This window comes from Paroedura picta, chromosome 9, assembly GCF_049243985.1.
Source record: "Paroedura picta isolate Pp20150507F chromosome 9, Ppicta_v3.0, whole genome shotgun sequence".
Lineage (NCBI taxonomy): Eukaryota > Metazoa > Chordata > Lepidosauria > Squamata > Gekkonidae > Paroedura > Paroedura picta.
The window spans coordinates 61,947,089-61,965,104 of record NC_135377.1 but is presented as its reverse complement, the minus strand read 5'-3'; the positions used below and the strand labels follow the sequence as shown (position 1 = coordinate 61,965,104).

Here is an 18,016-nt window from a genome sequence, read left to right as displayed (position 1 = left end):
GTGCATCTACCGGAAATAATGATTTGAGATATTCTCCTCCTTTGGCCCCCTCCCATCTCCATTAAAATTGTTGTTCTGGGAGGCTCAGTTAGAGGGAAGCGTCAAGGAGACGTCCAGGGGGGACTTTGTCTTCTTGCTTGTTTGTTTTAAAAAGTTCCCTCCTTGTGGAACTGATTTGAAGGAGAGGGGCAGCTAGAGCCGCTCTTGGGGTCCACAAAGGGGGGGAGGTGGGGGTGAGAAGGGAGAAGAAACCTGCTGCCGCTTGCTGGTTCTTTGTCTGCTCGGAGAACTTGAACAAAAGAGGAAACTCGAATGAACTCTCCATCTCTCCTGTTGGCTGGGTTGGTCTACAGCGGTTGATTCAGACTTCTCTAACTTTTCTGGAACTAGGCTTCCCAGACTCTTCATTTGGGGTGTCCCCCTCCCCAGAAAAAGGGAAGGTGAGTTCCTCTCCCCCCCCCCCTTGGGGCTTTGTTATCAACTGGAAGTCGAGTGGGAGGTGTGTTAGCCAGTTCTTGTGGAGCACAAGGTGAACAATTCTCTTTGGTCTATTTGTGTGTGATCATCATTATGTATTGTTTAAAGTCTGCCCATTTGGGTCTGCTTCTGTAAAGGATTGCTGGGCACTGGGGGGGGGGGAGAGAAGTCTTCCTGTGCATGAGATGCCCCCCTCCCAGTATGGGGGGGTGAAACAGAGGTTTCTGTTTTTCTTTTTCTGAGGAGATGAAGGTGTGATCATTGATGTGTCTGTGTGGGTGAGATGCAGGTAAACGAATCTGGCTCTTTGCTTATTTCATGGCCTGTGAGTTTGTACTGGTGGGACCTATCCTGTGCCATCTCAGGTGTGCCAAGTTGTATAGAATAGAAAGGTGCTGAGAAGTGGGCTCACAGATGCAGGACAGCTGGGGCAGTGTTGGAAATGGAGCTCTTCAGTCAACTTTTTTCAAGTTTCATTGGTATAGAGCTTTGGCACCGCTGACTTTACATAAGTTTTGATTAACTCTATTATACTCTTCTTGTCCTTCCGTTCTCCTCATTAGGTCTTTTTATAGTGGCTTTTCATTCCATTGTTCTTGGCTGCTTTCTCTCCAGTTACACTTCTTTGCTAGAGCTTACTAAGAATTTAGTACTTAAAAAAAATAGTGTAAAGGTGTATGTTCCCGAGTATCTTAGTTTTGTGTCTATAGTATGGTTTTTATACTAGTTGAATAGCATTTCTTTCTTCTGTTAAGGAATCTTAAGTATTGTCAAACAAAGTTGGGATTCTAGTGGCTCCTTTAAGACCAACAAAGTTTTATTCTGGGTATAAGCTTTGATTTGCACACACACTTCTTTAGATACCTGGGCATTGCGGATTCAGGTGAGTAGCCAGGTTTATTCTAAGCGGCAGAACAAAGTCTGAGTCCAGTGGTACCTTTAAGACCAACCATGTCTTATTCAAGGTATAAGCTTTTGTATGGTATCTGAAGAAGTGTGCATGCACGCGAAAGATTGTACCTTGACTAAAGGTTAAGATTCAGCTTTGTTCTGGGTATTGTAGCTAAGCCAGATGACTAGGGATTAAGACTTTGCACCATAGGGTATTTTGTGGAAAGCCATCTATTAAACTGGTATAAAACAAGTTTAAATTTATGGTGTAGATACAATGTTCTGCTCCTTCCCCCCCCCCCCCACAAGGCATAAGGCTTCTCTTAGGCTGTAAATTTATTTATCATATGGCATGTGTGTAATATAGCCAATAAATGGGATGTACTGAATATAGCAAGTAAACAAATTAACCCATGCAGGCGCAATAAACAGTTCAAAGAGGGAACCTCCTAACAGGAGAGTGTCAATTTCCAGCAGGGTTTTCAACAAAACAAACCCTGGTGAATTACCCTTGTTTCAATATACTTTGTCAGTGTATAATATAACAATAAATGGGCGAAATGCGATATAATGGCAAATGTTCAATTTTCTCTCCGTCTTCAGCAACGTGCAGTGGCAATTGCTCCTGCCATTCCTGAAGATGGAGAGAATGTAAAGCATTTGCCGTTATATCTTTTTTCATCCATTGGTAGTTATATTTTACACTGATGAAGTATATTGAAACAAGGGTAATTCAACAGGACTTACATGTTGAAAATTGTGTTGGAAATTGGCACTCCTCTGTTAGAAGGTTGCCTCATTAAATTGTTTATCAAGCTTGCATGGATTCATATATGTTATATAGCCAGGTGATCCTAAGATTGTCCGGCAGCTAGGCAAAAGATGTTCAGAGGTGGTTTGCCATTGCCTGCTCCTGCATCACAACCTGGTATTCTTCAGAGGTTGCCCTTCCATGTGCTAGCCAATGCCAACTATGCTTAGCTTCCAAAATCTGACAAGATTGGAAGCTAAGATTGGATGCATCTTGTGACGGTTGGCTTCCTTGATTGATGCTGGCTCCTGGATCCAGTCATGAGGTGACCTCAGTAACACAGCCAGGTTTCAGCAGTACTGGGAATTGCTCGAGAAAACTTTACAGTTGTAACCCAAGATGAGACCAGGCTGGCAGGACTACCAGTAAAGACAAACAGTCAGCAATCTGGTCATCATTAGTATTAGGCCTGCTAGCAACTCAAAATACTTTGGCCACCTCATGAGAAGGAAGGACTCCCTGGAGAAGTGCCTAATGCTGGGAGCAATTGAGGGCAAAAGAAGAAGGGGACGACAGAGGTGGCTGGATGGAGTCACTGAAGCAGTCGGTGTGAGCTTAAATGGACTCCAGGGAATGGTAGAGGACAGGAAGGCCTGGAGGATGGGGTCGCAATGGGTCGGACACGACTTTGCAACTAACAACAACGAGTCTTCATCCTGTCCAGCACTGGATTAAGATATTCAGAAGTATTAAAATATGTATGTAAATATGTAAAATATGTAAAATAAAGTATGAGAAGCCAAATAGCATTACCAAAAAATGTGTATTATTTGAATATTGACATTTCACTTGAAGTTGTATTAAGAGGCCCTTCATAAACTGAGATCCAAGGCAGTAACTTGCTTAGTTTGTGTGCAAATCCAGTTTTAGTCTGTCTTGTAGCTTGAGTGCATACAAGCTGGTATGGTTGGTATAACTAGTTGAGTCTAATGCCAAAAACTTCTCATTTCCTTATGGCTTGTATGTCAAGAATATTTCAGAGAGACAAGGGAGGAGACATGGATTCTAACTTGATCTGTCGTTTCATAACTCATTTTCTCCTCTAATACCTACTGATGTGTATGTTTTCTCTTTTGTTACAGCTGCCTTTCTCAGACCTTTATGTACACATGCAGAAGATACGGGAAAGTGCTGAAGTGGTAAAATGGGCTCTACCACTATAGGTCATGCTTCATATACTTTCATCTGGCTTGTGAATAGCAAGCAGAACTATAGGCTAAAAACTCTCTGATGGGAAACTTTTCTTTCTGGAGGAAGTTTCCTAATGGAAATATTCCAAATTGGAATATATATCTTGTCTGAGTCGGAGAATCTATTCTACCACTTCTGCATATGCAGATTAGGCCTTCCTTTGTATAATTTATCGAGATTACTTGTTAAATTTTGTGCTCCATCCCCCACATTCTGTGTATCCGTCTGCACTATATATTAACAAAATAATATGGGCATTCAGCCTAGGAAATTCTCCTGTGGGTTGGGCAGAGCTATGTTATTGCTGTGGTATAAGGAGTTGAAGTTCATTGGGTGTTTTTTGAGGGGACAATATGCCCATGTTTTGTGAAAAGCTGGACTTGAAACCACAGTCAGTAATGCCCAAAGGGGCTTTAGTTGTAAGAATTGGCCTGAAAATCTACACAAAGCTACAAGAACTGAAGATCTAGTATGGAAAGGCGATCTTGCTAACCATCCTGTATTTTACTCAATATTCATTTTTGGATAGAGGTGAAAATTGCTGAGACCGTGGTCCATATCTGGGCAGAGAATCACCATCTGTTAGGGCTATACGTTACTGCAGCTCTGAGTAATAAACCCATAGCCTCTTCAGTGTTTCACTGGAAAAGAGGGGAACAAGAGGGTAATTCTGAATCCTTCCCTGCCAGCCTGTGACTCCCTACAATTACACCATCCCCCCATTTTTTCCATCATGGCAGGTTTCAGTTCTGTACTTACAAGGTTCCAAACCATGTTTACCTTGCAAAAACGCTAAAACTCTTCCAGGGGGACGGGGGGATTGAATGACAAGGGTTGGACCAGTGAACTTCCTTCCCATAGTGTGTGCAATAAGAACTGCCATACTCCTAAAGGCATTTGGGAAGGGGCCCTTGAAACTTTGTTAGTCTTTTCCCCAAAATCCTCAGGAACATGCAATAATATAAGGCAAGCTTCCTCGACCAGGGTTTTGTGAAACCCTGGGGTTTCTTGATGACTTTGGAAGGGTTTCCCAAATGGGTGGGAGTTAATTAATTAAAAAAAACATTTTGTTTAGATTTGTTAAACATTGATTGGGTGATATGACCATATATGCTCTTATTGACCCACCCACCTCCTCCCAAATAGCCGGTGTTGGGCCTGGAGGGGTTAGGAAGGGGACGGTCCCCTGGTGGGCATGCACACAGTTATGCTTCCCGAGTGTATTCTGCACAATAAGGCCCTTCTGGGGTTTCTTGAAGCTTGAAAAATATTTCAGGGGTTTGTCAATGGTAAAAAAGTTGAGAAAGGATGATTTTGGGTCTGTTCACACTGTCAGGTCAGGAATGCTTGGGTATTGTGGAAAGTTGATTATCCAGAATGGTGGTGGCTACTTTCTTCATCCCATAGTTCCGTACTTCATTTCATCTTATTTCACCATAAGTTCTGTATCTACATATTTGGTTATACTGCCTGTCACTTATAAGGAATCTCCTCTTATACATAATCGGAATCTTCAAATGTCGAAACCAACTAATTAACCATCAGAGGGTTTTAAATATTCTTTTAAATTGCTAGTTGTGTTTGGTTTCCTAGCTTATTATGAGTTATGGAAGCATTAAAGCTCATGCCTTTCTGAGTACTAATTCCTTATTACAATGCATGGATTGGAAAGTGTTACCACAATTATCAGGGATTTATCAAGTAATGACAAGCTTCTGGATGTCAAGAACTACCTCTAAGGACAGCTCTTTAAAAAGATGGTTCAAAGTACACACCAGAACAGTTAGGAGAAAATTTGTAATCAGGGTTTCTTCTAGAGCAGTGGTTCTCAATCTTCCTAATGCCGCGACCCTTTAATACAGTTCCTCATGTTGTGGTGACCCTTAAACATAAAACTATGCAAGTGTTCTTTCACAGAAATTGAACCGAAACTGACCAATGGTGTGAAGATCCATGGTTCATGATTGTGTATAAATTGTTTTTTTCCTGGGGTTTCTCTGTTCAGCTCTGCCTCTTGTCCCACCATGCCCATCTCGTTCTTTTCTGCTGCTCCAGACAGGCGAACACTCTGTCTCAATCTACCCCTCAAGGCTGCTGTGTGGATGGCACCCCCCCCCCCAGCCAAGCTGCTTGCCCTGCTGCGACCCCTGTGAAAGGGTCATTCGACCCCCAGGTTGAGAACCACTGTTCTAGAGGGATAGCAACATGGCTTTGTTACCTTCAGCTCGAGATACAAACAATATGTACTGTAGGACACTTTATCTACCTGAATCAAGGTGAAATTGGTTCCATTAAATCAGTGAAATTTAATTCCAAGTAAGAGTGCTCTTCACCCAGGCTACTGTGATCTTGTCAGACCTCAGAAGTGAATCTGAGTCAGGCCTGGCTTGTAAATGCATGGGAGACCTCCATGGAATACCTGGGGTATGATGTGGGGCAGGCAATGGCAACCCACCTATGAACATCATCTGCCTTGAAAACCCCATGGGGTTGCCATAAGTCAGCTGTGAGCTGCTAGTACCACCCAGAGTGCTCTCAATTATAACTTCAGGGTGTTGCTGCTGATATATATTGTATATGAAACCTTACAACCCTTTGTTTCATTTGAATAGGTAAAAAGTCAGAATGTCCATGGAGCAAGACAGCAGTGGATGCACCACATGTCTAAACCTGGGTCAAAGCTACCGGATGGATGCTATATTGTGTTGTTGTTGTTAGGTGTGAAGTCATATCCGACCCATCACGACCCCATGGACAATGATCCTCCAGGCCTTCCTGTCTTCTACCATTCCCCAGAGTCCATTTAAGCTTCAGTGACTCCATCCAGCCACCTCATTCTCTGTCGTCCCCTTCTTCTTTTCCCCTCGATTGCTCCCAGCATCAGGCTCTTCTCCAGGAGTCCTTCCTTCTCATGAGGTGGCCAAAGTATTTGAGTTTCATCTTCAAAAACTGGCCTTCTAAGGAGCAGTCAGGGCTGATCTCCTCTAGGACTGACCGATTTGTTCGCCTTGCAGTCCAGGGGACTCGTAAGAGTCTTCTCCAGCACCGGACTTCAAAAGCCTCAATTCTTTGACGCTCGGCCTTCCTTATGGTCCAACTTTCACAGCCATACATTGCAACTGGGAATACCATAGCCTTGACTAGACACACTTTTGTTGGCAGGGTGATGTCTCTGCTTTTTAGGATGCTGTCTAGATTTGCCATAGCTTTCCTCCCCAGGAGCAAGCGTCTTTTAATTTCTTTGCTGCAGTCCCCATTTCTTTGCTGCAGTGATCTTGCCATATTGTATTGCCCTTCAAATAATGGAATGGAGTACAGTGCCAGGCAAAAGAAGACATATGCTTGGATTTCTAAGCTGCTGGATATTTTCTGGACAGGAAAACCCATGGAAGCTGTAACATGATTTGGATTATATTAAAATGAACTGTGCATGTTCCTGGTCCACAGTGAGGTATGTGTATTTTCTGGTCATTGCAAAGTAATTTTTTTCAGGATTGAGTGAAGTCTAATCTGACAAATGGTAAAAACTGTTCTTACTGTTCTCACATCCCTCCTGTGCCCATTAGCCATGCTTTCTTTTTTAAAATGGTGTGGTTTGTTGATATTAGGATTGGAGGGAGCCAGTTTTTTTTTTTTTTAATTGGTGAAAAAAGCAAGAAGGGGGTTCACCTAAAAACCCATGCTGGATATTATGGGATCTGTATGGACCAAAGGCCTGTGGCTGTTAATAAGCAGGGGAAATAGGTTGAGTAAAAAAGCTGGCAGGATCTAATCAGACACTTTCACTACTTTAAAAATATATTCTCAAGTACTACGTATGCATGGCGGTATGAACCAGTAGGTTGTAAAGCATGCCGTCAACCTAGGGTTGCCAGCTTCTCAGAGGTGGCTGGAGATCTAATTTCCTGGCTGCAGTTCACCTGGAGAAATTGGTTGCTTTGGAAGGCAGACTCTGCAGCATTATGCCTCACTGAAGTCCCTCCCCTTCCAGACTCTGCCCTCCTCAGGCTCTATCCCCAAAATCTCCAGGTATTTTCAACCTGGAGCTGTCAACTCTAAGTAGAACTGAATGTTTAAGATCTGTCCACACATACCATTTACACTCCCTGCCCCCCTTGGAGCTGTTTCAAACATAACTGAGTGTAACATCAGTGAAACTGTTGTATTTAAGCGGAATGTCTTTGAAAAAAGAAGGGATTTGTATCTGGAAGAAACTATGAAGTGCTCTTTACTGCTGCCATTATTTCAGTTTTAAGATTTTATGCCTTTTAGCTCTAGTACTTTACTGTTACATCCATATTGGCCCTGCGGTGACTCCCCTTGCGTGAGAATACTGTATAACGTTATTGACTGGAGTATTGAACGCACAAGGAACTACCAGCTTGGGAATTAAAAGCTTGTTTTTGGGCTGCAATTCTCCAAGCAGAGAGACAGTTGATAAGAGATGCTTCTCTAAGCACTTGTACCCCTGACCAGAATGGAAACAAATTTGTACCTAGATTACCTATGGCTGCAGACTTCCTTGTTAACTTTGCAAGAACTTGCCTGTATATGCCTACAGCTTCTTTTTGCAGAAACAGTAGATAACAAAGCCTTCCTAAGCAGGAGGGATTGTGTGTTTTCGTTCTCAGGGTTATTAGTCAGGCCTCCCCCCTCTCCTAATTAAATTGGATGTTCTTTCATCATATTATCTTTGATGTTTGTGTACTTTGGGGTGTATCTAATATACTCTTCAGTTTTGCTATTGTGGCAGTCCACCTGCAAGGTAAATCTGGCTGCAAGCTTAAATGATGCAGGTGTCTGCAGAGAGTATGGCTTTAAAATAACAAAGAAAGAAAGAACAAAATCCTAGTAAACTAAGGTGTGGCGAACAGCAATATTTAAAATGCCATGTTGGGAGGGGGGCTATCCCTGAGACGTCATATTTGAGTTGCAGTTAATATGTGGAACTTGTTTGTCTGTTGGTTTTGTGTGTACAGTAGGAGCGCCCTGCTAGTGATAGGCATATTTTTCCCCGACTGGTTTGTCACGGTCCATAAAAGATGTAGGGCAACTGAATGTGGCTTTCTTAAGGAAAGTACTGAACGCGGTTGGTTGTTATGAGTATCAGAGCAAAAGGAAACTAATTAAATAGCTGCTCATGTTCACATTAAAACATCTTGTTAACTATGGGCTACACCCATAGCAGAGGTGCAGGTTCACTAAAAACTACTACTGCAGCAGCACCAAGAAAAGCCCAGTGGCACCTTGAAGAGAGATCCTATGGTGCCTGTGATGTATGTTTCTTTAAGAGGTTCATTCTCTTAGCACACCTGTGATGCATTTAAGCAACCTTGTTTTTCTGGTGGGTGGTTCTCCTTTCGCTATCGCCTTTTTGTTGCTGCTCCAGCTTTCTTTTAATCGTCTTGCAAATAAATGTACCTGTGTTCAACAAGACAATCTGGACGTTGGTTCTTGGGCCAGCAGAGACATTACAGTGCCAGCATAAACTTTTGTGAGTCAGAGTTCACTTCATCAAAGACATGATAAACGAGCATGTCTGATGAAGGGAAGTCTGGCTCGCAAATACTGGAATAAAAATGGTTAGTTTTTAAGGTGCTTCTATTTAATTTTGCTGCAACTACCTGCCATGACAGCCTATCAAGAATTATCCTCATTGCAGCTGCATAGTCGCTGTGTCCTTTTCCCCGTGGTGCTCCATTGATGTTTAGATGAAGACACTGCATATGAGCTGCCTGGCATGGTTTGTTCCCTGTCCGCTTGACGTGTGACACACACATGGTACTCTTAGCAAAAATACGGCATCCCTGCAACTACTTTGTATGTGGATCCAGACAGGGTGAACGCTGCAGCTACTTCCCACATGAACGTGATTTCTTCTTTAGTTTCTGTTTCTAAACTGCTTTAAAGCAGAATGCAGTGTAAACAAGGAATGGCATGGCAGCCCCACCCTCTTCCCTTCCTCACATACAAGGTGTTCCCTTCTGTTTACTTTCTTGCTGAGCAACCCCCTTTATCTATTTTTGTCTTATTCGTTTGTCTATAACTGTCCTATCCAGTTGCTGTCTGTCTATGCAGCTTTGTATAGTGGTTAAGAGCAGTGGCTTCTAATCTGGTGAGCTAGGGTTGCTCTGTGGCCCCTGCACATGCAGCCAGTTGGGTGACCTTGGACTAGTCACAGTCCTGATAGTGCTATCCGCAAAGACAGTACTGTCATAGCTCTCTCAGCCCCTCCTATCTCACAGGGTGTCTGTCGGGAGAGGAAAGAAAGGTGATTGTAAGCTGCTCTGAGACTCATTCTGGTACTGAAAAGTAGGGTATAAAAACAACTCTTTTCCTCTATCATCTATTCTCTTATTTAATTTTGTTTATTTAGATTTCTATACCGCCCATTTCTTTGCAGCTCTGGGCGGTTTACACTGAACATTCTATAACTTACACAGAACATTATACAGACTATAACATCAAAACAACTTTCAATAAAGCATCAAAAGATTACAGAACCACATTTATAATATAAATAACAATTAACAGTAACATTGGGAGAGTCATGGGCGGGTGTCTGGGGGGACCGGCAGGTGTTCTGAGTTGGTCGGCCTCAAGCAAATGCCTGGTGGAAGAGCTCCCTCTTGCAGGCCCTGCGGAACTGCGGAAGTTCGGGCAGGGCTCTGATCTCCTCAGGGAGCTCGTTCCACCAGGTGGGGGCCAGAACTGAGAAGACTCTGGCCCTTGTTGAGGTCCGACGTGCTTCACTGGGGCCAGGGATCCACAGCCAGTTGGAGGTGGCGGAGTATAAGACTCTTTTGGGGGTATAGGCAGGGGGGCGGTCTCTCAGATACACTGGGCCCAAACCATGTATGGCCTTAAAGGTGATTACCAGAACCTTAAACTTAATCCGGAATTCAACTGGGAGCCAGCCAAGTTGTTGGAGTGCTGGCCGGATGTGGGATCTCCATGATGTTTTAGTGAGAATCCTGGCTGCAGCATTCTTCACCAGTTGTAGTTTCCAGATCAAGGATGAGGGTAGGCCTGCGTAGAGCGAGTTGTAGAAGTCCAGCTTAGAGGTGATTGTGCAGGAGAAGACTAGGCCCACAGAGCTACAGGGTAAGTGACGATTAGCAATGTCAGCAGCCTTCTGAACTTTTGGGAAAGGCCACATAACCCCTGGGGGGCTCTCACGTAATCTCTGTTCTGGGGATTATACTGGATCTCACATTGCTGCTGGAAAAACAGGTCAATGCAGATATAGATAGCACTTTTTCCCAACTTAACGTAGCTTGGGACTTGGCCTCATACCTTGGCTGGGCTGATCTGTCTTCCTGGACCCATGCTGCAGTAAGGTCAATACAGGGCTATCGTAATGTACTCTACATGCGTCTGCCCGTGAAGTGAGTTTAGAGACTTCAGGTGGAACAGAATGCTGCAGGTTGGTTTTTATCAGGAGCTAGGCAGAGCATGCACATAACTTGATTCTGCAGTCACTCCTCTGGCTGCCCATCAGTTACTGGGTTCAGTTCATGGTCACAGCTATGACATGTAAAGATCTTCATCAATAGACTTTAAGGCAAAGTCTTGTTTAATGCTGACTCATCAATAGTTGGGCCATGGAGAAAGCCCACAAAAGGCTGAAGAGGGAATCCTCACAACTCAGGGCATGTTGCTACCAGTCATCAGGCAGAGACCAAAGAACTAAGTCCTCTTGAGTCTTAAGATTGAGAAGTCAGCCTTAGAAAGTGAGTTCAAGAAAGCAGTTGTTCTGATAGCTGTAGCTGTGTTGGATTCAGATTGAAGTTCCAAAATCACCAAAAAACATAATGGAAGTGATTCAGAAATACACAATTAAAGACTAGTGAACAGTGAGCATTGGTTCAAAATCCATATTAACCAGCAAGGAGTCCAACAGGATTCAGAGTCTAAGGCAAAGGCTCTGGGCCAGCATGGCCCAACCAAAATCAGGAAGTGTCCCAAAGTCAGATGACATCAAGACATAAGGTAGACATTAAACTGAAGGATCTTTCTGTATGCCCAACAACCTGTCTTGGTATGGTTCTAGTTAATCAATCAAATGCCTGGCTGATGATGTCACTTGGCTAGTCCAATTTGTTACTAACCAGGTGATTCAACCAATCAGGTGAGTTGCCAATTAAATCAAACATTCTGCAGCTACATCAGGTTTAGTTAAGCAAACCCCTTTCTTTGGTCCATAAGTTTGCACTAACAAGATGGAATATGTCCTGCTGCATTCTTTTGGCCTTGAAACTGCCAGGCCTAATAGTTGCTCCGGTATTGCCTTCCATCTCCTTTATCTCACTCTTTGAAGCTACAAACAGCCTGACATTAGTTCTCAGAGAGAGAAGCTTCCATGATTTTCCTTGGGCCTCAGCCATTGTTTGAAATGACAAGAAGCTGCAAAAAAGGACCAGTCTCTTGACAGAAGAAGGATTGAATGTTCATTATATTTACAGTAGATCACTGGAGTTTTCCTGTTAGGGAGGACACTGTTTCTCAAGCCATTCCCTGGTCAGGGCCGTTCAAGTATGCATCCTGTACAACTAGGAAGATTGTACTGGTAGGTGATACCAACTTTAATGACAGTGTTTACCTGTCTGTGAGGGACTTGAGTATTCTCTGGAGCTAAGAATAGGGAAGTGTGTTAAATCAAGCCTTATTCATGTCTGAAGGGCCTCTTGTGGTGCAGAGTGGTAAGGCAGCAGACATGCAGTCTGAAAGCTCTGACCATGAGGCTGGGAGTTCAATCCCAGCAGCCGGCTCAAGGTTGACTCAGCCTTCCATCCTTCTGAGGTCGGTAAAATGAGTACCCAGCTTGCTGGGGGGTAAACGGTAATGACTGGGGAAGGGAATGGCAAACTACCCCGTATTGAGTCTGCCAAGGAAATGCTAGAGAGGGCATCACCCCAAGGGTCAGACATGACCCGGTGCTTGCACAGGGGATACCTTTACCTTTATTCATGTCTCCTGCCCAAGATCAATTTAAGCAGTCATCATATATTTTGCTTACTAATGTTTCTGCTTCTAGTTGGAGGTCAGTGAATTTTTCCTGTAAATTTGTCTTTGTCATTTTAGTTTTTTTAAACCCTAGAAGCAAATGAAGTTATTTTCCTGTTCTTTTCTCTCCTCCTTCCAAATTCTTAGTCTTGCCTCTTTAAAAAAACAAAATGGGGAGTTTTTAAATCATAAGGACTTAAAAGTAAGCCAGACGGTATCAGATTATCTAGGGAATCAAATTAATTTGAATTTCCTGTTGGGGAAAGTGCACATGTCCACATTAGTGTTTGTATAAGGATCTCTGTGTTGACCCTAACAAGGAAAATAGCCGTTCCAAAGGAACACTTCAGGTCTGGAAAATAGTGCCAGGGTGGCCATAGTTCAAGTTTTGAGTTGGGGGGGACTGGCCAACATATTTTCAAACAAAAAAATCTCATGGGAAGTTAGTTTTTGCAACTCTCAGCATCAAAATTGCCCCTACTAGATACAGAATTATGTAGTATCCTTCTATTGTTCAAATTCAATAAAAGGTGAATAACCCCCATTTCTTGTGGCGTCTGTTGCCAGTGGATCTAGATAAGGGTGATGACTGCACAGTTGATTCTCTTTCAGGTTATGGAGTGAAAATGGTAAAGTTCCTAAGGCTTACATATGGAGTAAAGATTAAGCAGTAAGAATATTGCAAGTCGTCTCCCAGCCTATGATGCTTGTGCAGCAGAAGGAGATACTTAATTGTGGCTACATTTGCTGACAGAGAGTATGTTGCTGACAGTATGTTTGCTGCCACTTGAAACTGCGCCCTTCCCACCTGCAATTCTATGTGTCAGTAAGCACCTCATCCTGGCAGGATCATATGCTTAATTACCAGGAAACCCAGTGTTTCTTGCAGTGCCTATTTAGATCTTTTGCAGAATGTAATGAGGAAGTTTCCATTAAAAATAAATCAAAGGGGATTACTTTCCTCTAGGCCAGCCTTTTCAACCACCTGGGCCCTCTTCCTTCCCACCCCCTCCAGGCCCATCATTGGCCATTTTGGAAGGGGGTGGGTAGGTTAGTATGACCATATATGGTCATATCACTTCAGGGTCGGTGATCCAGTCTGCTTCTTGCTTACGTAAGTAAATATTTGGATAAATTTCCATATATTGACCAATACTTGCCATCTTCATATGCCGGAGTCCCATCTTGGGGTTGTTACACAATCTCAGGTGGTTCAGGACTGCTTGTGTTGCTGTGTAAAAGTTCCAACGTTAAAAGACCTGCTTATAAATTTGCTAGAGAAGTATGAAGCTGTAACTGTACACAAGAGTTTTAGGAATAACTCTAGAATCTGGGAAGTTGTTACCTCAAACACTTTCAATCTTACCTACCATTTTTGCTTCAATACTATAAGTTCCTTGGAATTTTCATGCCCTAATGCACTGCTACCAAATTGTCGGATTAAGATGCTAAAGTTAGCAGGGAGTGCTCAATTTTTTTCTCCTTAAATATTTTGACTAAACGAGTAGAAAGGGTTTAATTATACCGTTTCATTATAAACACTCCTCCTACACTTTATCTGAATATCTTCATTTATGAAGCAGTGACACAGAAAAACAGTGGCACATTTAATTACTATCTAGGATCCCCAGTAGTAACTGTTATCTGGGATCAACTCTTCAACTTTTAGGTATGTGAGTGCCTGGTTAGATTTCCTCTGTTACTCCACCCAGGTGCTGCCTCATAAAATTGTCTGTCTTCCTCCACCACCCACTGTCTGGAGTGCTATACCCAGGAGCCATTGTGTCAGAAGCTGATTAAGGAAAGATCCTCAGCGAGAAGATCAGTTACAATGGACAAACTTCCTTGAGTTATTTATTGCATTTGTATACCACCCTCCACTAAGGCTCAGGTTCAGATAGAACTAAACAGAACAATAAATCAAACTCAGTTATTATAGTGAATAAGAGATAACAATCTGAATAACAATACACAGAGGGATAACATTTTAACGTAGCAAACAATCTAACAGGCCCACAGTTGGTCCTATCTGTCACATGGGTTCAAGGGAGGGAGGTTCAGGGGCCCAGTAGATGTTGTTTAGATTTGGTTGACCTCAGTGCCTGGTGGTGGAGCTTACTTTTGCAAGCCCTATGAAATTATTAGTTCCATTAAGGCCCTGATATCCTCTGGTGGGTGCCAGGACAGAGAAGGCTCTGGCCCTGTTTGAGGTGCTGGTGGGTGAATCAGGGTGGTCATCCATCAGGAGGAGGTGCTGGATGTCATCCGCATATTGGTGACAACCCAGCCCAAACTTCCGTACCAGTTGGGTGAGAGGGCGCATGAAGATGTTGAATAGGATTGAGGAGAGGACTCTGCATGTAAGTTGGTGGCAGCTTAAAAATCTCTCTCCCCATGCTACCATTTGTCCGCAACCCCAGAGAAAACAGATCAGCCACTGGAGGGCTGTCCCCCAAATTCCAGCATCGGTGAGGCAGTGAGCTAGAAGCTCATGGTTGACTATCAAACACTGCTGAAAGATCAAATAAAACAAGCAGCACCAACCCGCCTCAGTCCAAGTGGCGATGGAGGTTGTCCATCAGAGTGACTAGCACTGTTTCTACCCCATGGCCAAGCCAGAAACCTGACTGAGATGGGACTAGGACTGAAGCTTCTTCCAGGAATGCTGATATTTGCTCCATGGCAGCCCTTTCAATAATTTTTCCCAGGAACACTAAGTGCGAGATGGGTCAATATTTGTCAGGCTCTCTCAGGTCCAGAGATGTTTTTTTTCAGTAGTCGGAGTACCACTACCTCTTTTAGCCTCTCTAGGAATTCGGCTGCTTCAAGGGAGGGGTTGATCTCCTAGAAGGGGCGCCCTATTCTTTAGTCTGGTGTTTTTATTAGCCATGATGGGCAGGGGTTTAGTTGGCTTGTGGTTGGTCTAGCTTCTGTAAGCATCCTACCTACTTCAGTCAGTGAGTTATTTTGAAGTTACTCAATGTTCTCTCCACAGATGGCGAAGGTGCCTCTAGTTCACTTTCTGTGTCTAAGGCTGGAGGGAGGTCATGGTGGAGTGATGAGATTGAATTAATTATGTGTGTTCAGTTGGGTTGGGTTGATCAGTAAAGGAAAGTGATCAGTTTGGATTAGGATTGATGGGAGGGTAGACAGGATTAGGATTAGAGAGAGGTTAGACAGGTTGAATTAATTGGGCGTGATCATCTTGGGAGTGAATCAATCAATACCATTGGGTCAATCAATCTAGAGAGCAGTCAGTTTGGATTAGATTGGAGGGGGAAGTAGATTGGTTGAATTAATTGGAGTGGTCAGTTTGTGTAGAATCAATCATGGGAGCAACAATTTAATTAGGTTAGTGGCTGATTGGACAACTGCCTTGTCCCCCATCTTCCATCCCCCTCCCCCTTTACCCCCTTTCCCCTGCATGTACTTACATGACCCGCTAAAAACTATTCCTGCCTGCCAGGATGTTTCCTGCCTAAATTTGTGGCCTGGTGGTAGACTTGGACTTGCTCTATGTAGTAACCCTCCTGCCAGATTGACCCCCCCCCCACAGGCCAAATAAAGTTTTGTCCAATTCTATTGTGGGTTCCTCTGGTGGCCTTTCCCACCCCCCTCTCCTTTTGTTGTCCTGTGTACTCGTTTCTTCCTGTTCGTTCTTCCTTCTTTTTGTCTTTCCTTTTTATTCCTTCTTCATTTCAGAGGTCTTCGCTGGTGCCTTCACAGGCTCTTGGGCGGGAGTTTGGGGTCCTGTGAGATCCAGGTGGTAGCAGTGCTTGGTCTCGCAGATATGGGTGGTGTTGGGTTCGAGGTGCAAGTCCAGGCACTGATGCCAGGCAGTCCCGGCACCACCTGGCACAGTGACGCATGACTTGGGGCAGCGGCTCCACGATGCGGGGCCTGGTCACTGGGGCCCATGGCGACTCCTGCCGTGGTGCCCAGACAGTGGCAGCCCACCTGGTGCCCCACTTGTGGCAAGCTGCATTGATACCAAGGCAGCCCAGCGATTCCCAGTGTAGCCCCTGGCCAGCAACAGGGTGCCCGGTGCTCCCCTCGCGGCAGGCCACATTGACAGCAAGTCAGGCCTGGAGCAGCAGTGGATCCTCACAGGGCTTTCTGGATCGCTGCCATGAGTCAGCACTACTCACCTCCCATTTTTATCTGAGTTTTCTGTGGTATAGGTTGATGCAAAGTGGCATTGAGATCCAGTGGAAACTGAGCATGTGTTCAACACCAAATCCCATAATCCTTTGTTATATTCACTGTTTCTCTGTCAAGTTCTCAGAGACTACTTGAGATATAAGGCTGCATAGGAAAGGTTTTCAAAAAAATACAAAGCTTGAAAAGCTGGGCTAGAGAGCCTTAAGTAGGGATTCATAAGCAGTGTCTCGACTGTTGGGTTTCTCACTGCCCACGCATTTCTTTGACAAGTCATCTCTTCCCTGGAGGAAAGATAACCTTCCAAATGCCTCTCCACTTCCCCGTAGCAGAGGCATTTGGAAGAACCTCAGAGGCGTTAGCTTTGTACCTACAGCAGGGATTTCCAACCAGGGGTCCATTGGAGCTCCAGAACAGGGGTAGTCAACCTGTGGTCATCCAGATGTTCATGGACTACAATTCCCCTGAGCCCCTGCCAGCAAATGCTGGCAGTTCTCTCACAGTGAGTGAGTTCTCTCACAGGAGGGAGAAAAATAGGATCAGTCAGTGCTGAGAAGTAGATAAAAGTAAGGCTTGTGCCCTTCCTATCCTATTTATTAGCTTAGTTTAGTTTATTTGATTTATTGCCCACCACTCCCTTATGGTCTGTGGTGGGTTACAATAACTAGGTAAAACCCCAATTAAAACCCCTAATTAAAATCTCAGTATAAAATCACACACAATTAAACAACTCGCAAAAGATACATGGCGGAAAAAATAATATCTTCAAAACTCAGTTATCCCAGTGTCACAAGAAAGGAGTGGGAGAGAGAAGGGTGCAGATATTACTTACAACTGTCCCACCTAGAAGGGAGGGCCATACAGATAACCCTGTCGGGACTGACCTCGACCATAGACCTGGTGGAAGATCTCCGTTTATAATATTCTTTTTGGCCTTCCCTTCCCATTTAGAATATTCTTTAGGCTTTGATCTAGTAACAGAATAAGTGGTTCTTCTTGCAAAATCTGTTTCATTCAAAATTCATGTGCTGCTTTTTTTTTGTAGTCTGTTAGCCTCAACTGGAAGCCTTTCTGCACGAGGTTATTTGCTCTTTTCAGGATGGTTTTCCATTGTTCTGCACTGGGATGTTACAATGGAGATAAAGCAAAGTGTTCACAATGGAGAGGCGTCTGAAAGGTTATACTCCCCACCCCCCACCGCCTCCAGATGGCCTGAGTTCTTGGCTAGTCCTTCCCTCACTTAATGATGGTATAGCTGGTCACTATTATCAACTGTGACCAGCTTATTTTTGTTGCACGCCTTGTGAATCATTCCTTTGATTTCCAGTGCATGACAATGCTGTCCTTTGTATATCTTAAAACATTTCTGGTAATTTTCAGTCACACTCCAGAGATAGTTAGGTTTTGAGCACATGCTTTTTGCGCAGCGCTGAATATCGTCCTGTGTTCAGAAAGCACCAGGAGTTCTGAGCACTAAAGCCG

At 43.9% G+C, this 18,016-nt stretch overlaps 1 long non-coding RNA gene across 39 annotated transcripts in view; it reads left to right on the top strand.

Moving 5' to 3' along the window:
• LOC143845043 (uncharacterized) overlaps positions 1-18,016 on the top strand; it is a 622,217-nt gene that overhangs the window by 107,056 nt on the left and 497,145 nt on the right. For 8 of the 39 annotated variants that reach the window (XR_013234233.1, XR_013234236.1, XR_013234235.1 and 5 more), the window contains exons 1-2: positions 10-440; positions 5,983-6,821. The exons of 7 other annotated variants lie outside the window; for them this stretch is intronic. This is a non-coding gene — a long non-coding RNA (uncharacterized LOC143845043). Of the gene's footprint in view, positions 1-8; positions 441-5,982; positions 6,822-18,016 lie in introns of those variants that run through there. 24 more of the 39 variants (XR_013234237.1, XR_013234249.1, XR_013234251.1 and 21 more) reach the window with 9 other exon arrangements.